General features: G+C 41.1%; 1 long non-coding RNA gene across 3 annotated transcripts; it reads left to right on the top strand.

Moving 5' to 3' along the window:
- Positions 1 to 26,126, top strand: LOC112654078 (uncharacterized). 3 transcript variants are annotated; one of them, XR_007409770.1, is made up of 6 exons: positions 1 to 183; positions 6,338 to 6,592; positions 7,759 to 7,933; positions 8,018 to 8,149; positions 23,801 to 23,858; positions 25,977 to 26,126. It is a non-coding gene; the product is annotated as an uncharacterized LOC112654078 (long non-coding RNA). The 3 variants fall into 3 exon arrangements; XR_007409769.1 differs by lacking the exon at positions 25,977 to 26,126 and adding an exon at positions 24,530 to 24,640; XR_007409768.1 differs by lacking the exons at positions 23,801 to 23,858; positions 25,977 to 26,126 and adding an exon at positions 8,286 to 8,956 and having other exon boundaries at positions 2 to 183.
- Positions 26,127 to 26,798: the final 672 nt, after the last annotated feature.

Genomic DNA, 26,798 nt, shown 5'->3' with positions numbered 1-26,798 from the left:
GTAGTGGTGATGACCAGTGTGGATGGGAAATGGAGAATAGCGGAATGCAGACACATAGGAGTGAGACAGGTGGCAGCACAGGAGAGAGTGGAACCCACCTGACAGAGTGACACCTCCAGCTGCCCAAACTCATGATCAACATTGACTTTGCATAAGGGAATCAAGCTTCAGACAGATTAGTGTGTAAGTGGTTCCCAATTTAGACCCAAGTTGTGCTAACACCCGCCATCTGGCCTTAACACCACTTCTTCCTTCTCTTGCTCCAACTCACGCCTCCACATGCTTGCACTACTGCCTAGACAATAGCTGAGAGTTGGGTGGAATCCCTGCTTGGACAGGAGTGGGGACAGAATGGGGTTGCAAAAGGAGTCTGATTTCTTGAGCCTCTGGAGCTAGGAAAGAGCAAGAAAAGGAATCCAAGATGATGACATCTCTGAATATTCTCAGTTCTATGAAGTTGGAAGCTGATACTGTACTAGATACTCATAGTTGATAGCTAACATTTATTGAGAGCTTACTAAGTGCCAAGCACAGCATTTATGTGTACTAACCCATTGTTACCCCCACCAACCCTGTGAAATAGAAACTAATATCCCTGTTCTATAGGTGAAGAATCTAGGCACAGAGAAATTAAATAGGAACTGTGTTACAAAGGCTCCTAACTCGACCTTATGCTCCCTTGGCACAGAAACTTCCCTGGAAACCCAGAATCCATCTTATTGGTAAGGAAAGTGAGACCAGCAATGTTAAGAGGCTTGTGTAAATCCATATAGCTTTCTTAAAAAAGTATTTTATTTATTTATTTATTTATTTATTTATTTATTTATTTATTTAAGAGAGAAAGCACGAGTTGGGGTGTGGCAGAGGGGGAGCCAGAAAGGGAGAAGCTTAGTGGGGAGCCTGATATGGGACTCAATCCTAGAACCCCAGGATCATGACCTGAGCAGATGCTCAAATAACTGAGCCACTCAGGTGCCCTCCATATAGCTTGTTAAAGGAGTTGTCAAGAAAACCTGAAGAGGTATCTGGGTGACTCGGTCAGTTAAGCATCCGACTCTTAGTTTTGGCTGACGTCATGACCTCAGGGTCTTGAGACTGGGCTCTGCACTGGGCACAGGGTCTGCTTGAGACTCTCCCTCTCTCTCTGATCTTGCTCTCTCTCAAACAAATAAATCTTTAAAACTATAAAAAGGAAAGGAAGATAGAAAACCCTAGAACTCCCAGCTTCTACAATAGTAATTCTTTTCTTATCTTTTGCTGACTCAGACAGGATTGAGGACATGAAGGGGACATGTCTTGAGTTTCTAATTCTTGCTTCATGTAGAAGCTGTTCCATGTCCTCGCTAATTTTGTTGCCCAGCTCTGGGAGGTTCTGGCTTTCCTGAGATGAGGCACCCAAATTATAGTCTGGCTGAGTATCTCTATCTCCTTCAGCAGGGCCCAGGCCAAGGCCCACTGTCCTTCCTAAGACAGTTGACCCACTTTGAAAAAGAACCAAAAAGCCACTCCTCCTCAAGGATAAAACCATCTGCCACTCTGAGCAGAACTTGCCTCAACTCTGATGAGCTTCTCTTTTTTCAAAGTATCTCACAATCACACACATCACAGTGTGTAGGCTCTTGGACCAGACTGAGAAAGGCCTAATCCAGCTCTACTGCTTTCTAGCGGGGCGACAAAGAAAAGTGACTTAGCCCTTCTGTGCCTCAGCTTCTTCCTCTGATAAATGAAAATCAACCTCATAGGGTAGTTGCAAGGACCTATTGTGCATGAATACTCATCAAGCATTTAATGTTAGCTGTCATTACAGGCGGCATTTGTTCTGCAAAATTAACTCACCATGAGACATGGCTTATAAATGTCTTGCTAGGAAAACGTTAAAATCTCTCAAATTCAATCAGTGTATGGGAATTATATATCTGAAATAGTCCAAGACAGTCCAACATGAGCTTCAGTATTCCAAGATCTGTCTTGGAATTCCCAGATTAAGTCTTTCTCTCAGTATAACCTACAGATATATTTTCATTCTTCTTGAGCATCCTGGAGGTAAGTATTAAAATGAAAACACATAAATAAAATAAAATCACACATACTAACTTCTAAGGAAAAACAATAATTTTCAAAGGTAGTGTACTTCTAGTGAAGTATATTAAGAGAACAAACTAGCCCTCTGTGCACATGAGGATGAGTACAGAGACCCAGCTGCATGGGGGAGATGGCATGGCAACTTAGTGCTGAGCCACACTGGCATCTATTTGTTGAGTCAGACCCAAGCTTCTAAACTTACCGAGCTCATTATCCTGTGTGCATACCAGGCCCATAGGCTGAAATTGCAGCCTTTTTTGCTTCTTTTTCCTTAAGCAAGATTAGATTCTGCTACAAAATATCCCTCATCTTCAATGTGAACTTCTGCAAAAGGGTGATTGCAAGTATGAGTTTATATAACTCCCTATGCTGTACCCAGTGCCCAAAAGTCAGGGGATGAGGGTGAAAGATTTGTTCTCCAGGTAATGTGAATTTCAACGTTTCTGTCTTTAGAAAAATTTCCACACGCTTTGTTTTAATCAAAACATTTACGTACGTGTACACTGATTTTTGTTTTGGTTGGTATGTTGACATATTGGTTGGTGTGTAGACATATTGTAAAGTCTACCAAACAAAATCACAAGAAACCTGTTAACTCAGAGGTGTTTAGCTTTCTCAATTAATTCACATTGATTTGTTTCAAATGCTTCGCTCTTCTGATTAGACAGCAAAAATAGTTTGAGAAATTATCAAAATCAATCACCACTTGAAATGTAGGTCTTCTAAAAATGAAACTATACCTATTTATGAGTTGAGAATCATATTATGGTTAAATCAGATAAGAGATAGGAAGGTGTAGTCAAACTTATTACATTCCATCTTCCTGGGTAGTAATTTAAATTTAAATAAATTTCATTTAAATCAATTCCATCCTAAAGTATGTGCATTGATGCAATCATTATGAATTGTAGACGGAACAGATTTAGGTAAATAGCACTCAGAGTTTAGTAGGATGAGTTTAAAAAAAAAACAACAACACCTGTCATCTTGTTCTGATTAGTCAAAGAAAACATCAGAGAATAAGTACCTATTTGGAGAAGTCTGTGATATGAAAAGTGACTTTTTGACCTCATAGAAGGGATATAATAGAAAAAGTTTTCAAACTAATTTTTTCAAATCAATCCTACCAGATTTTCTAGACATTGTATATCAACTCATATACTTGATGCTAATCAACTTTTATTTTTTTAATAATGGTATATAAGAAGTTAAATGAATCATTAATCAGTATTGTGAAACTTCAGCCGACACTTCAAATTCATATTTATTTTATAGTATGCTTCAGATTTTTTTTATGCTTCAGATTTTTATTCTAAGAAGTCACATCATCAAAATCAGTAATTAATCCATATGAAATAGTTAATATGAAGTTCTAACTCAGAAAAAATCAGAGAAATTATTTAGACAAAATGAAGCCACTTTTTGGAGGCAACAAAATTTCTGATTTCTACTCTGCCATAGATACAGATTGAGTATGGATATTTATAAAATTAAATGAATGTAATGGCATTTTTTTCTTTATCTTCCGCACCAGAATCTTATTTCATTGAATTTGCTTCTGTTGTCTTGCCTGCCTCTGACCTGATCATTCTGATAGCAGAGACAGTTTTTTGTTTGTTCTGGGTGTGGCCTCATCCATGTTCGGGAAAACAGCAGAGCAAAGCAGGATGCACGTGTATGACCAAAACAGAGGAATGCTAGCAATTTTATGGGTTTTATACTCAGTGGTGCTTCATATTAATTTCCTGTGATTTATGTCTTAATGCTTAATTGCTCCATTTTGCAATCGGCCACCAGCTGCAGATAATGCAGGTCACAGTCACCAGATTAGTCAGCCTCACCTTCCTGAGACCATTCTGCACATTTGCCAACAGTGTTCAGAACCAAAGCCACCAAAGGGTCACAATAGGGAGACGGTTGGGTAAGAAAAGCTGGTTTTAGGGGCACCTCGGTGGCTCAGTTGGTTAAGCATCTGCCTTCAGCTCAGGTCATGATCCCAATCCCAGGGTCCTGGGATGGAGCCCAGCATCTGGCTCCCTGCTCAATGGGGAGCCTGCCTCTCCCTCTGCCCCTCCCCCTGCTTGTGTGCACACTCTCTCTCTCTTTCTCTCTCTCTGTCAAATAAATAAATAAATACAATCTTAAAAAGAAAAAAGAAAAGCTGGTTTTAAAGCTGTAGTTCTCAAAGTGTGATCCCTGAACAAGCCGCATCAGCATCTTATGGGACTTGTTAGAAATGCAAATTCTTGAGCCCCACCCCAGACCTAGTGAACCAGAAACTGGAAGTGGGTCCCAGCAACCTGAGTTTTAACCAGCCCTGCTGCTGCTTTTGATACACACTGAAATTTGAAAGCCATTGAATTAGACTGATTCTCAAATGTCATGATGTTTTTTAAATGGATGGTGTGATGTTTTTATAATAAAGTTTCAAAGGACCCAAGATAATGTTCATATTACAAAAAAATTAGGGGAAGGGGCACCTGATGGCTCAGTCAGTTAAGTGTCTGTCCTCAGCTCAAGTCATGATGCTAGAGTACCAGGATCAAGTCCCACCTCGGGCTCCTGCTCAGCAGGGAGTCTGCTTCTCGCTCTCCCTCTGCCTTTCCCCCTGCTCTTTCTCTCTCTCTTGCTCACTCTCTCTCAAATAAAGAAATAAAATCTTGGGCAGCCCGGGTGGCTCAGTGATTTAGTGCTGCCTTCGGCCCAGGTCGTGATCCTGGGGACTTGGGATCGAGTCCCATGTTGGGCTCCCTGCATGGAGCCTGCTTCTCCCTCTGCCTGTGTCTCTGCCTCTCTCTCTCTCTCTCTCTCTCTCTCTCTGTGTGTGTGTGTGTCTCATGAATAAATAAATAAAATCTTAAAAAATAAAATAAAATCCTTGACCTCACAGAGTTTACATCATGCTTAACCAGGCCAGGAAGGCAGGAGTCAGGACTGACCCGCCCAGGGAAGCTTAAATTGTGGAGCATGCATATTTAATGAACAAGGACAACTGAGACCCTCCCCACTCCCATCCTTTCCCCCACTCTTTTGCTTTCCTGGGATCTCTCAAAAGGATGTAGATACCAGCCTCCAACATGGAATTTGGCATAACCAATATTTACTACTGCATTTAGAGAATCAACAAATTTATTTAATATTTAATTATTATGAATGAATTCAAGAATTAATGAATTAAAAACAAAACAAATAATGAGTATTTGTCCTCTTTCTTTATCAGACTTTTTAAATTTTTAAAATCCTGTTCCTTCCCTGGGTACAGTCTGTTGTTGCTGTTGAGGGATTTTTGGTAGTTATTATTTATTTTTTTTAATGAGCCTAGTGTTATTTTTATGGGAGTACTTTATGCTAGTATAAATTAATAGGCTTACTTTTTCTAAAAACAAATTTAGGCCATACAGTAGCTTTCAATAAGAGATAAATAAATAACACATTTATTGGGTTAGAAATATAATTCCAAAACCATGAAAACAAAAAGGAAGCATATACTCTAGCCCCAGAGGCTAGCATGGAAACTGTGCATGATTATTAATTCTATTTTGCCAACCAGAAAAGGAAAAGTAATACAATGTATTGCTCTTAGAATGGGAAATGAGGAAACCAGTTTTTCAGAGGGATTTTTCCTCTAGTACTGCCTCCTAAGATAAAATAAACCCATCATGTGATACCCCACGTAAGGAAAAAAATGGTAAGCTATGTTAGTCAGTAACAATAGTTTTATAGCAAATCTGGTCCTTGCACTCTCTAAGAGATAAACTCAGAGGGCAGGTGGGTGGCTCAAGGCAGTTAAGCATCTGACTCTTGGTTTCAGCTCAGGTCATGATCTCAGAGTCTTGGGATCAAGCTCAGCAAGGAGTCTGCTTGTCCCTCTCCCTTTGCTCCTCCCCTGGCTCTCTCTCTCTCTCTCTCTCTCTCTCTCTGGAACAAATAAATAAAATCTTAAAAAAAAAAAAAAAAGATACTCAGTAATGGGGGTTCCAGATAGGACTAAGTAAATGTTGCCTAAATACATAGTTTTACAGTAATCTAATGTGGTACAAGGACAGATCTTAAGTAGCCAAAAAGTGGATGGAGAACAAGTCCCTTAAATAATCTTGGTAATTGTCACTTATCTCTGCTAAGTTTTTGAAAAGGGTTAAATAATTATAATTTGAGGTTATTCTCCACCTAGATTATAGCATTCGGATTTTATGCTACTGACTGATAGAGGATAGAGGATACATAAATCTTGTACGTCAAGCAAGCAGGTGGCAAGGTTGTTACTCTATTAAGCAAGTTGAGAACACCTCCCCAAACTTTCTGCTCAGAGAGAAAGAAGGTGGACTGCAGAACACCTGAGCCAAGGCCAGAATTTTTCTTCAAGAAACATCTTTGCCTCCATTCCAGGACCTGGGTGAGGCCTCTGAAGAAACACATAAATCTGCAGAATTGCATGGGACTCATCTTCCTGGCACTGGTGCCTGGGCAGAGCTGACGTACCTAAGCTCGACCTGGAAATTTTTCAGAGCAGGTATCATCAATTTTGCCACAAAAAAAGTCCAGTCCTGTTCCTGTGGAACATTTGATTCCGAACAGCATAATTTCCTGAGGTGCCTGCCAGAATGAATCAGCTACAAAGTATACGGCCAGGCACCTGCATAACTTGACCTGCTTCATGAAGCTATTTGAATTCTGGTGAATGACTACAGAAGGCAGCAACCAACGCTTAGAGCCATTCTTTCTGGAAGAAGTTAGGTAGTGGAAACAATGGTCTATAGAGGTCCCCTCCCCCAAGCCCATAATACATGCTATTAAAACTAGATCCTAATCACACAGGCATAGCTGCATGATCTGCTATGGCAAAAAAACCCTGTGTTCTAGGTAACCAAAAAGTGGCCTCTTAGAGATTGTTTGATCTCATAAGCTTCTCTTGGCTCTCTTAAACTTTGACAAGGCATCAAAAGAAAGTTTTTTTTTAAAGGTTTGATTTATTTATTCCTGAGAGACAGAGAGCGAGGGTAGGGGGGAGGTGGCAGAGAGAGAAGCAGGCTCCCTGCAGGGAATCTGACGTGGGACTCGATGCCGGGACCCCAGGATCACGGTGTGGGCCGAAGGCGGCGCTGAACCGCTTGGCCACCCGGGCTGCCCCATTTTTCTGCTTCTTGATTCTTTTGTCTCAACAGCATACCTTGAAAATCACTTCATACTAATATAAACAAATTTGCATTCATTTAAAAAGTTACTTACTGGGGCACCTGGCTGGCTGAGTTACAGAGCATGAGACTCTTGGTCTCAGGGGTTGTGAGTCAAGCTCCACATTGGGTGTAGAAATTTCTTAAATAAAATATTTTAGGGGTGCCTGGGTGGCTGAGTGGTTGAGTATGTGCCTTCCCCTCAGGGCGTGATCCTGGGGTCCTGGGATGGAGTCCTGCCCTGGGCTCCCCGCAGGGAGCCTGCTTCTCCCTCTGCCTGTGTCTCTGCCTCTCTCTCTGTGCCTCTCGTGAATAAATCAAATCTTTAAAAAATAAAATAAAGTATTTTAAAATAAATAAATAAGTATAAGTTACATTTCATCTCATGGTTAGAATCTAACATTTCAGTTGTTTCCTTTGCTATTATACACCAAGCTGAGGTTAATATCCTTGCATTTTTTTTCTTGCCTGCATGTGCGAATACAACCATGACATCAATTTCTAGAAGTGGAATCACTACTGAAAGAACATGCCAGTGTTTAATTTTAATGACTATTACCAGCTTGTCTCCCAGAGAGCACAGCCATTCACTATCCCACTACCACTATGGCTGGATGCCTGTTTCTTCACTCTATGACCAATCAAGTGTGTTATCAAACTTGTCTCTGCTAATTTGGAAGGTGAACAATTCTTTATCTTTACAGTTTAAACCAAAATTGTATTCCTCCTTTCCTATTTTATACATTGTATTTCTTTTCTTGTAGTGCAATAGCCACTATCTCCAGAGCAATGGAAAATAAGCATGATGACCTTCATGGGAAGGAGGTTGGTGTTTCCTATGAAGCATGATTTCGGCTCTTGGGTTGATATATAAGGGTATTTGCCATGTTTAAGAGGTAACTACAGTATTTTTATGTTATTAAAAGCTTTATTTTTATTTAGATATTTTCTAGTAATAGAACTTGAATTTTTTCAAACGCCTTTGAGCATCTGATTTCACTCTTTTTTTTTTTTTTAATTTATTTATGATAGTCACAGAAAGAGAGAGAGAGGCAGAGACACAGGCAGAGGGAGAAGCAGGCTCCATGCACCAGGAGCCCGACATGGGATTCGATCCCGGGTCTCCAGGATCACGCCCTGGGCCAAAGGCAGGCGCCAAACCGCTGCGCCACCCAGGGATCCCCTGATTTCACTCTTTTTAACCCTTCTTGCCAACCCAGCTATGTATCTTACCATTTCTGTATTTGGTGCTTCACTTGTCCTTGGCCATCTGACCGGCCAGTTGCCTTCACTCTCACACAGTGTAGTGGACATGGCAGTGCTCCACTCAGAGCCCTTCACCCACCTTCCAGGTTCACTCTCTGGTCACAGACACTGCCCAGGCCTAGCCCAAGGCTGTACCCTGACTGGCTGATGAGGGCAAAGGGGTGTCCCCAAGGCCTCAATTTGGAGACCCCTCTAAAGGACCATCCCAATTCCAAAGCCCCTCACAGAATAGGCTGAGGGCTCAAATTGCAAATGCATTGTGAGTCAGCCTCTCCCTGTTTCCCAGGTCTTCCTCCTCCATTCCTTACAGGTATAAACCCTGAGAGTATTCCTTAATAAATCTTTTGCATGTGACTCTGTCTCAGAGTCTGTTTCCAAGGATCTCAATCTCTGACACATAGAAATCTGTGAACCCCTCTGCAATAGGTATTTTCTGCTTGTCCTTTCAGATCTCTGCTCTTTCCACCTGGCTTTCTGCCCTGGAAGGCTCACTTGTGTGGAATACACCAACAGGGTGCCTTGCCCTCTGGCTTTCTGTTGGATTTAGCCAAAGGAGTGCCACAGAAGATCTGAGGGAGGGAGAAGAGTAATGTTGGATATTTATTCTCTGACCCAAGATGGATGGGTCATTTCATTGTTGGAAGGCCAATGCTGCTGTCAAATTTGCCTATTCTACATGACTCTGTCCTTTCAGTTCTGGCAACATCTGCCTCCTTTTGTCCCCTCAAACCTAGAGATGATGAAAACCCTATTGCCGCTATCACTTGTGGTCCTCTAATAAGCCCACCTTTCCTTTATTTTATTTTTTTGGCCACACCGTTTAAACTAGTTTTCCTTATAAATAAATGCTCTTTAAATGATCCAGATTTGATCATACCGTCTATTTCCTTTCCGGATCAAGATTAATATATACCCATCAGGTGTAAGGAGCAAGCTGAAGTCCCCCATTGCTTCCTGCCTATAGTAGCAAAGTTTTAACACAGGACAAAGGAAGCAGAGGCAAGGACATAAGAGTAATAGTAGCTAATATTTACGGAGTGCTTATTATATGTACCAGTAATGTCAAATAAAAAACAAATCCAGACTTAGACAAAGAAAGACTTCATTTGCAAGGATTACTGCAAAGATGGGAAGTAGGGGCAAAAGGGACTCCTACAATAGAGGGAAGAACTCTCTGACATAAGATTTGCAAGTTTCTCAAGGATGATGCAAAATGGGTTTTCTTTTATAGAGGGGATGAACAGGCTAGAAGGAATCTGAAGTGGACAAGAGGAATAAAAGAGTGAAGTGACTGATCTGATAGCAGATCAAAGAATGTTCTTCTTTTCTTTTTTTTTTTTTTTTAATTTATTTATTCATGAGAGATACACAGAGAGAGGCAGAAACCTAGGCAGAGGGAGAAGCAGGCTCCAGGGAGCCTGATGTGGGACTTGACCCCAGGACCCCAGGATCATGACCTGAGCCAAAGGCAGACGCTCAACTGCTGAGCCACCCAAGGATCCCAATCAGAGAATGTCCTACCTTGAGGTCCACCTGTTTTCAGGAGAGGCTGTTAAGGAAGGCCTGCGTGCTAGTCCAGGCCAAAGATGAGTCAAAAGTCCAAGGATGTGGGGGAAGAGACAATCCTAATCAAAGTTTGTTAAACAAGCATTTTGTTCCAGTTGATTAGTGGGGAGACAATAGATCAGCTAATTATTTTTAAGACAAAGAATGGGAATTTGGAAGGTCTGTGTTTGGACTTTATCATAAGTCAACAAAAGAGTGCTCATGAGTATTAGGTAAGTCCTATGGGTTAAGGATGGCTCTTTGCAGTAAACCATTTTCCAGAACATAGTGGGTAGGGGATTTCTTTACCCATTGCTGTTTTCCAGAATCATAGGACTCAGGTAAAATTCAACACTGTCAGCACAAACCTAAGAGTTTTAAATACATCGTCGTATTAAATGCTTTCAACATCTCTGCTTGCATAAATATATTGTTAAGAGGGTACCTGGAAGACAAACTCGGGGTGGGGGATGGGATGGGGCAACTGGGTGATGGACATTAAGGAGGGCATGTGTTGTAATGAGCACTGGGTGTTATATGAGACTGAGGAGTTACTGACCTCTACTTCTGAAACCAATAATACATTGTATGTTAATTAATTAATTGAATTGAATTAATTGAATTATATTGTTAATTATAATTGCCACAAGGCAATGGTGAGGGGCTATATTTAGAGGGTAGAGTGAGGGAATATGGGAATGTAAGGAATTTTTCCTTTTTTGGTATTCTGAGGAGCTGTGCCTGGTTGTAAATAGCCCATCCATTAGTTAGGGTCCATGGCTATCTTGAGGTGGGTCACCTACTGAGCCCATTCACATTCAGTTTAGTGGTCATTGGCCCTTTGGCCTTGGTCTGTTTTCTGTTGCTGAAAACTATTGCCTAAAAGCAGCCTTGGGGCGCCTGGGTGGCTCAGTCAGTTAAGCATCTGACTTGGGCTCTGGTTGTGATCTCCCAGTCCTGGGATGGAGCCCTGGGTCAATCTGCTTGTCTCTCTCCCTCTCCTTCTACCCCTTCTCCTGCTCGGGCTCTCTCTCTTTCTCAAATAAATACAATCTTTAAAAAATAAAATAAAATAAAATTAGCCTCTACAATTTACCCAGTAAATAAAGATTCAAACCCACCCAGAATTTTCTGTCTATTGCACTCCCCAAGTAGGGGGGAAAAGGACAAAGTGGAAAAAATGTTAAACAAAGCCAATATGGATTTCCCAGAGTTACTGCCTACTATTCAGGAAAACCCCTACCTCACTTCCAATTTATTGAGATCCCCCTCCCCCCAAAGTCTTCCCATTTTGTTCTGGGCAGTCCTTTATTTCTAGATAGAACAAGGCTGTGAAATTCTGTAAAATTGTTGTGATTTATTTTCTGCTAGACCAACTAGCAAGAAATTTCTAAATACATTGTTATTGTGGCCATTGTTACTGATATTATGATCATGTTACTACCTTTTGGTAATTTTGTTTCTTCTCTCTCACTCTACCTTATTTTCGAATAAGATAGTAGAAATATCCAATATCTTTAACACTTCCCCTGAATCTGATCAAGTTCTGCAAAACCTAGAGCCTAAAAATTGTTACTTGGTCGGATATTGATAACAATAGGAAATTATTGCTAATTTTTTAGACATGACTAGTGGCCTACCTATTTCATTTGACATCTGAAGCTGATCATTTTTAAGCCCCTAAATCTCTATCCAACAAAATTATTTTCAGTAATAATATTTTTTTTTTTAGATTTTTTTTAAATTTTTATTTATTCATGATAGTCACAGAGAGAGAGAGAGAGAGGCAGAGACATAGGCAGAGGGAGAAGCAGGCTCCATGCACCGGGAGCCTGACGTGGGATTCGATCCCGGATCTCCAGGATCGCGCCCTGGGCCAGAGGCAGGCGCTAAACCGCTGCGCCACCCAGGGATCCCCATTTTCAGTAATAATCATGACTTCAAACATAATAGTAATGGCCAGAAAAATAGTGAATTTTTATTTTGTTAATTTTTAGAAAACATGCCAGTAAGATAAAAATAATGAAACAAAGATTACATTAAAAAGGAAAAAATGTAATGGATTATTTCTATAAATTACATTATTGAATTTGTAAGGGAAAAAATTATACCTATATAGTGTATGTAACGTTATTTGAGAAATAACATTAGAGTTTAATTGCAATTAAATGAGAATTCTAACTAAAATAAAGATATTATTCAACTTATCTGAGATGTTTTCTGTATGAACTAAAACTTATTAGCCTTCTGCTCTAGAGTTCCAGCCTATTCCAAGTCATACGTTTCAATGTTTGCCCCAAACCATTGATGAGAACAAGTCTTTATGAAACCAAGACTGGCTCATATCTGATTTCTGTCCACACAACGAAAGCTGTTTAGACATTAGAAAATGTAAAATTACCAAAAAAAAAAAAAAAAAAGTCACCTTGCAGTATGAACTCTATTTTGCTGTTTTAATTTTAAACCCAAACAATGACTTCACCTGGTCACATAGAACAGCAGATTTGAAGTAACTCATGTTTTCTTTCTTCATCTTTACAATGATTATGCCAATGTTCATTTCAAATCTGTATTTGCATATGCAAATACAGGTGCAAGAATATTAGTATCTCCCAAGGGTTTCAGACACAAGCTATCTTTCCCTTTCATCCAACCCTCCCAACCTAGCTCAATGATTCCAAACCATTAGGAATGTCAGGGACCAGTTGTGTAACTGGGAATTCTCTAATTACACAATCTTTATTTAAAAATAGGTAGTAAAAAGGGGCGCCTGGGTGGCTCAGTCGGTTAAGCTTCTGCCTTTTCTCAGGTCATGATCTCAGGGTCCTGGGATTGAGTCCCAAGTCGGGCTCCCTGAAGCAGGAGTCTACATGTCCCTCACCTTCTCCCTCTGCAACCCTTTGCTTATGTTCTCTGTCTCTCTCAGATCAATCAATAAAACCTTTTTTAAAAAATAATAAAAATAGGTAGTAAAAAGTGCTAATCTGAAGCTTAAATATATATTATTCAATTGTATCCAGCAATTGTTTAGTACTAAACAAAAATTTTTAGGGACAAATATTTTATCACTGACGTTATTTAGAATTGCCAGTGCATAGTAGGGTTTTTTTTTTTTTTTTTAATCCTGTGCACTGCCTGCACCCAGAGCAGACCACCCTGCTTCCTCACTGTTACATTAGCACAATTCTGAGACAGAGAAACTGAAGAAAAAAACTATTTTTTTCTTTGTTCCTTTCCCCACTTCTATTGCTAGGACCTGCACCTCTGCCTTACACATACTTTAACGTAAGTTTTTTTGAAGTCTTCTAGCACAACAGATAACATCTATGGAGTGCCCAGGGAAAGTCATCATGAACCTTTTCTAAGACCACTGATACCAACACCTTGACACCAAGACCCCTGGCTCCAGGGCAAAGTGACTTATGGAGGACCTGAGTACCCGTTCTTGCTCAACCAGTTCCTAGATGCCTGAGAGGATTTGTATCCCAGACCACCTTCCTCAATATAAAAACTCCAGACCCCCCAGCAAAGACATGATTCATGCTCTTTTCCTTTCCAAGTCTCCCAGATATTGTCTGTGTTTCAGGATTTCTTTTTCTTTAGTGGCCACAGTTCTTGATGACACCCCTTCAAAGAATAAAGAGGTAGATCAGATGAAGAGTGGTGGACAGCAAAGCAAAGTTTATTGAGTGATTGTACAAAGTTCCAGAAGAGGGATGAGACCCTAGAGGGTTGCCATTTTGGCGTTTAAATGTAGCAGTTTTGGGCAGCCCGGGTGGTTCAGTGGTTTAGCCCTGCCTTCTGCCCAGGGCATGATCCTGGAGACCAGGGATCGAGTCCCACTTGGGGCTCCCTGCATGGAGCCTGCTTCTCCCTCTGCCTGTGTCTCTGCCTCTCTCTCTCTGTGTGTCTCTCATGAGTAAATAAATAAAATCTTAAAAAAAAAAAATAAATGTAGCAGTTTTTATGGACTTTTTTATGGAACTATCTTAAGCAACCACGTCTGGGCCCCCTGAGGATTGGCTGCTAAGGTGCGCCAATCAGGGTTTTGAGATGCACCCACCTATCTATCATGTTAATGTTCATGGGCTAATGGTCTTCTTGGGCTAACATCTAGGGACTTATGCCTTAACTGCCTCAGCTCTTGATAGTGACATGGAACTATCTTAACCAACCAGAGTGTGCTAAAGGGTGCCAATCAGGGCTTTGATCATGCACCCATCTGCATATTAGGTTATAATGTATGGGTGCTGATGGTATTGTCTAAGCTGCAAAACAGGATGTCAGTGCTGTTGCTGTTTTGTCTTTGTCTAAGCTGTTCCAACTCCATGTTTTCTTGTTGGGGACCCTAACCCTGACTACCCAATTGTCCAACTAACTTCTAACATCTGTATCCACTTTCTCTATATTTTTAATATACTCTGCTCTCATTTCCTGCTGATACTAGTATGATTTCCATCCTATGCAAAGCCAAGGACCCTCTTGGCTGCTCCTGTGGAAGCCCCTCTGGGTCCTTGCTCCCAGCCTGCATCAATACTGGTGTATGATTAAATATAGGTGATTAAGACACTGGTATATGAATGCCCTTGCTCTTGGGTACTACAGACTAAAGTATTTAGATAGAGTTTCACAACGTTTACAACTTAATTTCAAATGACTAAGATATACAGACACCCCTGTGTACACACAGGACATATAGAAAGAATGAAAATGAAAATATGGTGAAATGGTAACAGTTATTTAATAAATATAGTAATCAGGGATCCCTGGGTGGCGCAGCGGTTTGGCGCTTGCCTTTGGCCCAGGGCGCGATCCTGGAGACCCGGGATTGAATCCCACATCAGGCTCCCGGTGCTTGGAGCCTGCTTCTCCCTCTGCCTGTGTCTCTGCCTCTCTCTCTCTCTCTCTGTGTGTGTGACTATCATAAATAAATAAAAAAAAATTTAAAAAAAAAATAAATAAATATAGTAATCAGGGGTGCCTGGGTGGTGCAATCAGTTAAGCATCTGACTCTTGGTTTTGGCTCAGGTCATGATCTCATGGTTGTGGATTCGAGCTCCTCTTAGGGCTCCATGCTCAGCTCAGAGCCTGCTTGAGATTCTCTCTCCCTCCCTTTCCCTCTGCCCCTCCCACTCATGCTCTATCAAGTAATCAACTAACTGATATAGTAATCAATTAATTATAGAAATCAAGCAATTAAATATAGAGTAATCATTCAATTTTTTTTTTAATTTTTATTTATTTATGATAGTCACAGAGAGAGAGAGAGAGGCAGAGACATAGGCAGAGGGAGAAGCAGGCTCCATGCACCGGGAGCCCGACGTGGGATTCGATCCCGGGTCTCCAGGATCGTGCCCTGGGCCAAAGGCAGGCGCCAAACCGCTGCGCCACCCAGGGATCCCTAATCATTCAATTAATATAGTAATCATCATACTATCTCTTTGTGCACCTTTTTGGAGATTTTTGAAAAATTAAAAAAATTATTTGTAATGAAAAATTGTAAAAAGTACTTTACCCATTAGTAAATTAAATGAAAGAAAAATATATGTATATATACACAAATATATTTGTATTTTCAGTTATATATGTCAGTTTTTCCTCACCAATTTTCTAACATAAATGTTTAAAAATCATATGATTCAAGAAGCTTGAACTCTTTTTTTTTTTAAGATTTATTCATTTATTTATTTATTTATTCAGAGAGAGAGAGAGAGAGAGAGAGAGAGAGAGGCAGAGGCACAGACAGAGGGAGAAGCAGGCTCCTTGCAGGAAGCCTGAGGTGGGACTCAATCCCAGGTCTCCAGGATCACACCCTGGGCTGCAGGCGGCGCTAAACTGCTGCGCCACCGGGGCTGCCCAAGAAGTTTGAATTCTTAAAGAATTGCCATCTTTCATAAAATTTACCTATATAATGTAGAGATCATCTATAGTTTTTGATGAAATGACTGATTGGACTAAAACAATATTGTGCTTAAAATTATAGCAAAGTAATTGTCTCAGTTTGAATAGGTCCCCAGTTGGTTAAGTGGAGTATTATCTATAGTTTCAAATCTTAAAAAAGACCTTGCTTATTTATTTTACCTAAATAACAAATTTTTAAAACTCAGTCGATAGGGACACCTGGGTGGCTCAGCAGTTGGGCACCTGCCTTCTGCCCAGGGCATGATCCTGGAGTTCCAAGATCTAGTCCCACATCAGGCTCCCTGCATGGAGCCTGCTTCTCCCTCTGCCTGTATCTCTGCCACATTCTCTCTCTCTCTGTGTGTGTCTCTCATTAATAAATGAATAAAATCTTTTAAAAAAAACAGAAATTAATTTTTTTGATTTTTTTCCAGTTCTAATTTATTTTTTTTAATTAATAGACTTTTTAAGGCCAGTTTTAGGTTTACCACAAAATTAAACTGAAAGCACAGAGTTCCCACATATACCCTCCACTGTATATGCAAAGCCTTCTCAGGACAATCAATACCCTGCCCCAGCACGGTACATTGGTTATACACAATCCTTGAACCAACATTATCAACCAAAATCCATAGGATACCCTGAAGTACGCTCTTGGTGTTGTACATTCTATGGGTTTTGACAAATATTTAATGACATGCTCCCCATTTAATACCATACAAAATTGGTGGCGCAGCGGTTTGGCGCCTGCCTTTGGCCCAGGACGTGATCCTGGAGACCCGGGATCGAATCCCACATCAGGCTCCCGGTGCATGGAGCCTGCTTCTCCCTCTGCCTGTGTCTCTGCCTCTCTCTCTCTCTCTCTCTGTGACTATCATAAATAAATTAAAAAAAAATACCATACAAAATTGTTTTCAATTTCAATTAAGATATTCCCAGGGTATTTTTTTAGAAATTTAGAAATTCAAATCCTTTAATTTAAAATAACACTATTTAGGGGCACCTGGGTGGCTCAGTCTGTTAGGTGTCCGACTCTTGATTTTGGCTCAGGTCATGATCTCAGGGTGGTAAGATTGAGCCTTATGATGGGCTCACTGCCCTGATGGGCTCCCCCCTCTGCAGGGAGTCTGCTAGAGATTCTCTCTCCCTTTTTCTGCCCCCTACTCTTTCAAATAAATAGCTTTTTAAAAATAAATTACCATTTATACTATTACTAGAACTATCAACTCTGTCAGTAAATCCTATTACAATAGACTTCTGCTATACTGTTTATTTTTGGTGTAACTTAATATTACTGTTAGAGGATTTCCTTCTCCTTCGGTGCCCAAGGTTCTTAGTCACACCACTTGGAAGAATGAAGAGTGGTGGGCAGCAAAAGCAAGGTTTACTGAGTGAGTATAGAGCAGTTTGTTGAGGGTACAAAGCTCTCAAAGAGGGAGGGGACCCAAGAGGGTTGCTACCAGAGTTTATAGGTCTAGGGGTTATTATGGGTTTGTTGGCAAGCTGTTTTAATCTGATTAACCCTCTACAAGCCTGTCATCCAATCAGGTTTTGTCGTCTATCTATCATGTGGGAAAGAGTGGAGGGCTCCTCCCAGAGTGGATGTAAAATCCTTTTAAGGGTGGTTTCTGAGGCAGCTGGGTGGCTCAGTGCGTTAAACACCTGTCTTCAGCTCGGGTCATGATCTCAGAGTTTTAGTCCTGCATCAGGCTTCCTGCTCAGCATGGAACCTGCTTCTCCCTCTCCCTCTGCCTGCTTGCTCGTTCTGCTTGTGTGCAGCCTCTCTCTCTCTCTCTCTCTCTCTCATCAAATAAACAAAATCTTTTTTTTTTTTAAAGGTGGTTTCCTCTTAGGGTGGGAGGGCCCCTTGTCCCTGCCTGTCTTTCTTCCAACCATCCATCACTAAGCAGATCTTTGTGAAACTTCTCACACTTGCATACATAGTTTTCACTAAAATGTGATGTTTCCACGTAAGTCATTGCTTTCAAGTGAATAAAATAGTTTTATGGTGTCAAATAAAAAAAAAAACATCAGGTTTAGGTAAGGAAAGACTTCATTCGAAAAGATGAACACAGGGTGGGAAGGCTGGAAGGGACCACTGCAATTGGGAGAAACTCTGACAATAAGATCTACAAGTGTCTCAAAGGTTAGACAAATAATTTTTCTTTTATTGGGAGGAGAAAACAAGAATGGGATGAAAGGGTGGGCCGGTGTGATTGGATAGTAAATCACAGAATGTCTTACCCTGAGGTCAGCCAATTTTCAGCTGGGTCCTTAAGGCAGAGTTTTGCTGGCTCAGACTGAGGGTGGGTGAAAGTTTAAGAGCCTGGGGGAAAAGGGAAATTTAACCGAAGTTTGATTAACAGGCACTTTCTTTCTAATTCCATGGGACAAGCAGTTCAACTAGTCATTTATGAGACAGAGTAAAGAAACTCAAAAGGTCTATGTCTGGCCTTATTAGGGGGCATCAGAGAATCATGTGTGGAAGGTTGGTTCTTTGCAATAAGCAGATTTTCACAACACAAAGAGTACAGGGATTTCTTAACTTTAACCTGATTTCCAGAAGCACTAGCATTAAAGAACAAAAATTCAATTAGAGTCAATTTAAGGATCTAATTTGCTCATTAATCCGCTCAAGAATTGGGTAGCATCCCACCCAGCAAGTAGAGGGGAGCTCTAGGGAGTTGTACAAAAATAAAAGGTGCTTACAGGAAGGAGGGTGGGGCAAGGAACTTATCAGCAAAAGAAAAGGAATTATTGTTTCAGGTCAGGTTACTTTCCCTAGGAGAGGGGGGGGGAAGGATGAGCAGGGGGTTTTACTTTGCAGATTGCCTCATCTTCCTTTGGGGGATGGGGAGGACACACGTGACAGATGACCTCACTGGTGCTGACCAGAAAATTCCTGACTGACCGGTTAAGACTACATTTCTGGGGGAGGTTGAAACTGCAATTAGGTTAGGTATTAAGCCTGTGTGGTGACTTGGACTAGCATAAGAGACTCCATCTTGTGCCTGTGGTTTCCTCACTAACATTGGGTTTAGGCAACGCTGAACGTTTTCAGTCCCCCATTTTGCTCAGGACATTCAGATCATTTGCATCAGAACCACACAAAGGGATCATAAGTCTCCTGACTAGGTGAAGCAGTGTCTCAGAAGTCATCTCTTGGTGTTGTTCCTGCAAAATCAGTTGAACCATCTCTTAGGAGGTGGTAGTAAAGGTCAGTTGTTTTAGGGCCAGGCATCCCTGAAAGAGGGATGCCTAAAGTGAAAAAGATATGAATATAAAATGTGGTATTACAGTCTGAGAATGGTAGATGAAAATCTTTCAATTATGTAGCGGCATTGAGTTCCTTGAAGCTAAGAAGTTGATGATTTTGGCAGTGCTGTCAGGATTCCTTTTCATATTAGGGCATGCATGACTGGAGCATTTTGCCAGACTTCCTTAGTGACCCAGACAGTGGCTTGTCCAGAGAAAAACCCAGCCTTATGTACAGACTACTACTGTGATGAGTCCTTTCAAGTAAATATGAAACAGGAGGGCTTTGATTCTCAATGCTTCTTCAGATCTTGAAGGAAAAGGCTAGATGTAAGAGTTCTAATAAGGACCTGAGTAATCAGGTCTCTCTTTTTCATTTATTATCATTTTCTAAAGATTTATTTATTTATTTAATTATTTGAAAGAGAGTGCGCTACTCTCCCCATCCCCTTCCCCCTCCACCTCCTGCTTGTAGGGGGAGGGGGAGAGGGAGCTGATCTCAAGCAGACTCCCCACACAGTACAAAGCTGCATGCCTGTGGGTCTCAATCCAATAACCCTGAAACCAGGACCTGAGCTGAAACCAAGAGTTGAACACTTAACTGATTGAGCCATCCAGGTGCTCTCCCCTTTCAGTTTATTTTTAATTTAGTTTTATTTTTTAAAATAAGCTCTAGGCCCAATGTGGGGCTTGAACTCACAGCCCCAAGATCCAGAGTCACATACTCTACTGACTGAGCCAGCCAGGAACACCCTGAATAGTCAGATTTTAAATCTCAACACCAAATCAAGAAAGGAGGGAGAAAGGGCAGCCTTGGTGGCTCAGTGGTTTAGGGCTGCCTTCAGTCCAGGGCGTGATCCTGGAGACAGGGGATCAAGTCCCACGTAGGGCTCCCTGCATAGAGCCTGCTTCTCCCTCTGCCTGTGTCTCTGCCTCTCTCTCTCTCTGTATCTCTCATGAATAAATAAATAAAATTAAAAAAGAAAAAAGAGGGATCCCTGGGTGGTGCAGCGGTTTGGCGCCTGCCTTTGGCCCAGGGCGCGATCCTGGAGACCCGGAATCGAATCCCACGTCGGGCTCCCGGTGCGTGGAGCCTGCTTCTCCCTCTGCCTATGTCTCTGCCTCTCTCTCTCTCTCTCTCTCTCTCTGTGACTATCATAAATAAATTTTTAAAAAATTAAAAAAAAAAAGAAAAAAGAAAGGAGGAAAAATTAGAAACATGTTTGGAGGATTGTGGCCAGATATTGAAGAAAAATGGAAGAATTGAAAATTCGGTAAAATTTGGCAATGAATGAAAGATGACAGGATCTAGTTCAATTTACAGGTAGGTAACATATTTTAGATATATTTTTTCATAGCTATCAGTTAGTTTCAGTTAATAAAAAGGTTCAGTATAGCCCAAAGACTATACATAGGACTAGAATCCGATAACCCACAAGAATGATAGTTTTCTAATGAAACAAGATTTTTCTCAACAGTTTCCACTTCACTCCTCACTTTGATCAGAGATAATCCCAAAGGATTATTTTTGATCATAAAATAGGGGAGATCTCATTAGATTTGGCTTGATTATGTACATAATAGGCATAGCAAGAATGGTAATTTAACATGATAGACCCTTTTTTTAATAGACCTTTTTAAATTTGTTTTGCTGGAAGTTTTCATAAGGAATCTCAGACTGAACTGATAGTTAAAAATCTATCTCTCAAGACTGGGAAGCCAAGCAAGAACTCACAACCAGATTTTATCTGAAATATCTCTAGATTTGGATGAATCACTCTCTTTTCAAGGTCCCCAAAATATCACCAGTTTCCTAGGCCTGCTAGGATGTGACCTTCTTACTCTCATGTAAAGCTAGAAACTCTTTAAGCCAGGTACCAGGCTGGATTTTCTGAAGAGACCTTTGTAGACATTTGTTCACAAAACTAATCTTAGCTCCTTTAAGTGTTAGTCATATCTGGTTCTGTAACTATCATTCTCAAATACATTTCAGTCAAAGCCTTGGATATATACCCAATATTTTCAACTGTGTACTGTTCCTTTTTTAAAAAGATTTTATTTATTTAGGAGCGCCTGGGTAGCTCAGTCAGTTGGGCAATTGCCTTCAACTCAGGTCGTGATCTCAGAGTCCTGGGATGGAGCCCTGCATCAGGCTCCTTCCTCGGCAGGGAGTCTGCTTCTCCCTCTTCCTCTGCCATTCCCCCTGCTTGTGCTCTCTCTCCGTCTCTCAAATGAGAGAGACAGCACAAGTGGTGGGAGGGGGTCCAGAGAGAAGGAGAACGGGTCCCCGATAAGCAGGAAGCCTGAGACAGACTTCGTCTGAGCTGAAAGCAGATACTTAAAGGACTGAGCCATCCAGGTGCCCCATCCAATTATGTACTGTTAACAAAGGGGAAAGAGGGAGGGCTGGGTGGCTCAGCGGTTGAGCATCTGCCTTGGCTCAGGGCGTGATCCTGGAGTCCTGGGATTGAGTCCCACATCAGGCTCCCTGCAGGGAGCCTTCTTCTCCCTCTAGGTCTAGGTCTCTGCCTTTCTCTCTGTGTCTCTCATGAATAAATAAATAAAATATTTTTTAAAAAGGTGGGGGGGAGGGAAGATTCTTATTAACCTATGCAAATAATTATGTTGCCATGGAAATAAGAATACTTAATAAGAATTTCCAAATTCTGGAAGGTTCAGGGAAGGGGGAAAAAAAAACAAATGTTTTGTTTACAAAAAGCATTATTTATTAATTTGTTATGAGTTATAGATAGTAAAAGAGAAGAGTTCCTTATATCCAAAAAACAGGACAGTATACATGGTATTACAAACAAAACCCATCATCATCCTTCCTCAGTTCAGTCAGTTCTATGTAACTGCTCCTGTTCTGCTCAATATTGGGAATACAACCTCACGAACCCTTCAGATTCTCCGCTGGAGTTCTAGAAATCCTGACTCAGTCCAGTGGTATTGATGTGGGGGGAAAAGACAGAAGGAAATGTAGATAAAATTATGTCTTTAAAACTTGCAGCCCATTGACAAGGACTTGAGACACAGAGTATATAAAGTTCCTCCAGGAAACTCCCAACTGTCTTAATGTTAATGCCTTACTAGGGAGAAAAACAACCTCAGTTTGACAATAGCCAGGCCTCCAGAATCCAGAGAGTTCTCTTTAGCATATGAAAGTCCTTTTGGACACCACCCTCCGTCCTTACCTCCCTCAACTCCCAAGTATATAATCAGCCATGCCTTATAACCCCAGTGCAGCAGCTCTTTCTGCACATAGGTCCTCTCCCTGTGCTTTAACAAAACCAACTTTTTGCACCAGTGATGGATTTCTCAAGAATTCCTGAGAAATTCTTTTATGGCCACTGGCTCCGGACCCCAACAACACAGCACTCCAAAGACCACACCAGTATGGTCTCAAAGTTATTTAAGCCATGCCATCAGAGGCCCCCTGTGTCCTCAGAGTACCTGGAATGTCTTTTCCAGGGATCTCTGTGGATGTTCCTTTTTGATGAAGATGAGTGGGTACTCCTAGGAATTTTCTCTCATTTTTCATCTTTGACACTTTTTTCTACGCTCTTAATAAAAGACTGTTGGCAAGAGTTTTTCAAAAACCTCAGTTTTGCCTCTTATCTTTCTTGCCTGTGTATCTCCTTTACTACTCAAAATGCTTCAGTTTTGACATTTCTGACATGACCGAAAGTATCTTGGGGTTTTCCCCACCCAAACAATTCTCTGCAATACCAACTGGGGGTCTATAATTTAACTCAATTCCAGCAGTACCTACCTGGAAAATCCCACAGGCTAAGGGCTCAGTCCTAAAGATTGCTCTGACCCCATTTTAGGTGCCAATCAAAAGTAGTAGGTCCACAGGTTGCCTTCAACTTCCATCCAGTTTGGCTACAAATATAGGGGGTTCCCATGACCCCTTTCTTAGGTTCCATTAATATGCTAAGGTAACTTACAGAACTCAGAGAAACACTTATGTTTACCAGTTTTAGGAAAGGATATGATAAAGGATACAGATGAACAGCCAGATGGAGAGGAACATAGGGTGAAGTCTGGGAAGGTCCTAAGTCCAGGAACTTCTGTCCCCATTGAGTTGGGGTGAATCACCCTCCTGGTAGATACAGTCACCCACCTGGAACCTCTCTGAATCCTGTACTATTAGGTTTTTTTTGTTTTGTTTTGTTTTGTTTTGTTTTTGTACTATTAGGTTTTATGGAAGCTTCATCATGTAGGTATGACCAATTATCAGCTCCATTTCCAGCCCCTCTTCCTAGGGAGGAGGATGTGGGGTGGGGCTGAAAATTCCTAGCTTCTGATCAGGGCTTGGTCTTTCTGGTGACCAGCCCTCATCCAGGAGCCTACCCAGAGTCCCCACAGGAGAACAAAAGATGCTCCTAATGCTCTTATCACTTAGGAATTTATAAGAATTTTCAGAGCCCTCAGTTCACAGGTGGGGTAAAAGACAAATATTAGAACAAGAAAGGCTCGTGGCACTTTTGTCAATTAGGAAATTATAGCAGTTTCAAGGGCCTTGTGCCAGGAACCAGGAGTAGAGAACAATACATATATTTTCTATTATCTCATAGGAAGGAACCTCAATGTAATTTCTAAGTGGGAAAGGAGGAATCCAGAAGATAAAAGCAGGTAAAGTATTAAAACATGCCCTTTCTGCTAAGAATTGACTCCTTGGTATTATGAAATAGGCTTGTGATTATTAGGTGTATTACAGGTTTAAGCTAACTTCTCTAACATGACAGATTTGGACATGAAAACCCATTATTTCTTCAGAAACATTTAAAACAAGACAATTTTGAACTCCTAAGCTTCCGTTTTGTGCTATTAACTTAATATCTCCAACTAGAGTTTTCTGACCATTTAAAGAAATACAAGGCAAGGAAAGAGGAAAAAAAATGACACATGTAAATAAAGGAACACAGTTTTCAGGAAGCTGAGTGCTATAGTCTATCATTCAGGGATCTTGGCTCAGTATTTATATTAAATCTAGCCACAAAGACAGGCCTATATGAAACCTAAACAAATTGAGCTTAAATCAGTGGGAAGCTAAGTGATAAAATCTTGCAACTTTATTCAGAGTTAAAACAAAGGGAGAGAGAATTTCCTGGCATTATGCTACAAACACTTGATTCAGCATTTTTTAGATTAATCCCCATATCCCTATTATTTCTATCAACTATAAAGTACTTTTTAAAAAAGACTGTTATTTTTATTCAGGGTATTTTCCTAAGAAATTTGGGTGCTCAAAAAATGTTAACACCTATCATATCATGTGTGTTTTTTTCCCTTCCCAATATCAGAATAGAGGCTGGCTACAGAGGTTCCTGGTACCAAAAAAAAGTAAAGATTTATCTCAGCTGTCAGTGTGTTGAAGGATTTTGTTTTAATAAAGCTGAAATTATATCTTACAACAGGATTTTAAAAAACTGGTTATTACATGAAAGATAGCATGCTCAGTTTGGTATACCACATTTTCAAAACAATACTAATGAAGAAAAATGTATCTAGAGCCGTATCCACCAAAGTGAATACTGGGAGAGCACTGGCAAAAGATAAGAGGAAGGGAAGTGTGGTCAGAGTATTATTCTCCTGTTTCCTCCATGTGGTGGTGGTGGAGGGCTGGATTCCTTCCTCCACTAAAGATCTCAGCTCCTGTAAGACAGTTCTCTCACACAGCCCTCTCTGTGTCTCCAGTTCCAGCAATCAATCCTTGCCCTTGCCCTTGCCCTTGAGATAGCTCTGATACTAGCCTCTAGGTGCTATGCCTTGTGGGTTCCCTGCATGCAGCTCACACCTTTGTTCCTGCTCAGATCATTAAACTTTCCTTGAATTATCACAATTTTTTTTAATTTTTATTTATTTATGATAGTCACACAGAGAGAGAGAGAGGCAGAGACACAGGCAGAGGGAGAAGCAGGCTCCATGCACCGGGAGCCCGATGTGGGATTCGATCCCGGGTCTCCAGGATTGCGCCCTGGGCCAAAGGCAGGCGCTAAACCGCTGCGCCACCCAGGGATCCCGAATTATCACAATTTGAATGTTCAGTCTTTTCATGTTAGAATCCTAACTAATAGAACAACCATCTCTATTGCTGAGTATTATCAAGAGTTTGGACTATGGTTCTGAACCAGTTATGAATCTTTCACTCATGGGACATTGAGTTGAGTTGTATATATGATAGATAAATGTATCTATAAAAGGTAATGCAAAAATAATGGTGAGGCCTAACACATGTCTAGCACAAAACTGGACATACTTTTGCTGGAATCTGGAAAAATGTGGTTTCTTGAGTTTACAAATGAGCACAATCAGAGCAATAAATTGGGCAATTGGGCTGCTCAGACAACAGGGCTGAAAGGTGACCAGCAGAGTAATATATTTAGTGTGGATACTTTCACGGACAAGGCTATACAGCAGTGATTGGTTATAATCATTGCTGTCTTGTTTAATGTTCATTTAGTGTTTTAACTGCTTCAAACATATCACCAAAAGTTTTATTAGTGAAATAGTGCTTTGAACTTAAGGACATCAAGAATCTCCGGCTTAGTGTTTAAGCTTTGAATAATACCTATTGCCTAAAGTCTTAGAAATTAGTTTAAAATGCAAGTTCATTTAGAAGGAATACTAATTGATTAAATGAATGAGGCAGCAGTTCTCAAATTGAAGAATACATAAGAATCACTTCAGAAGCTCCTTAAAAATATACATTGCTAGCTCCTATTCTTTTTTCTTTTTTTTTTATGATAGGCACGCAGTGAGAGAGAGAGAAAGAGGCAGAGACACAGGCAGAAGGAGAAGCAGGCTCCATGCACCAGGAGCCCGACGTGGGACTCGATCCCAGGTCTCCAGGATCACGCCCTGGGCCAACGGCAGGCGCCAAACCGCTGCACCACCCAGGGATCCTTTTTTTTTTTTTTTTTTTAAAGATTTTATTTATTTATTCATGATAGTCACAGAGAGAGAGAGAGGCAGAGACACAGGCAGAGGGAGAAGCAGGCTCCATGCACCGGGAGCCCGACGTGGGATTCGATCCCGGGTCTCCAGGATCGCGCCCCGGGCCAAAGGCAGGCGCCAAACCGCTGCGCCACCCAGGGATCCTGCTGGCTCCTATTCTAAAGAACTTTTCATTAGTTGTGGCTTAGGAATTGCATGTTAAATAAGCTTTCCAGATAATTCTGATAACAGATCACATGTATTAAGTATTTGTTGCTGCAAAACAAATCACCCAAACTTAGCGATTTAAAACTACACCCATTGGGGTGTCTAGGTGGCTCAGACGGTTAAGCATCTGACTCTTGATTCTGGCTCAGGTCATGATCTCGGGGTCATCAGATGGAGCTCTGCTTCTGAGCACTGACTGTGGCACCTGCTTAAGATGGTCTCTCTCCCTTTTGTCCACCCCCTAACCCCCCGACCCTGTCACCCCCTCCTCACCCTTGCTCATGTGCATGCACATAGGCTCTCTCTCAAAAAAAGTAAAAGAAAAAAAAGACAAAAACCCACACCCATTGATTATCTCACATTGATTCCTAAGGGTCAGAATTCTGAAGCAACTTAGGTGGATTCAAG

This window comes from Canis lupus, chromosome 3 (assembly GCF_003254725.2).
Source record: "Canis lupus dingo isolate Sandy chromosome 3, ASM325472v2, whole genome shotgun sequence".
In the NCBI taxonomy this organism is placed as follows: domain Eukaryota; kingdom Metazoa; phylum Chordata; class Mammalia; order Carnivora; family Canidae; genus Canis; species Canis lupus.
This window is presented reverse-complemented; position numbering and strand designations above follow the sequence as displayed.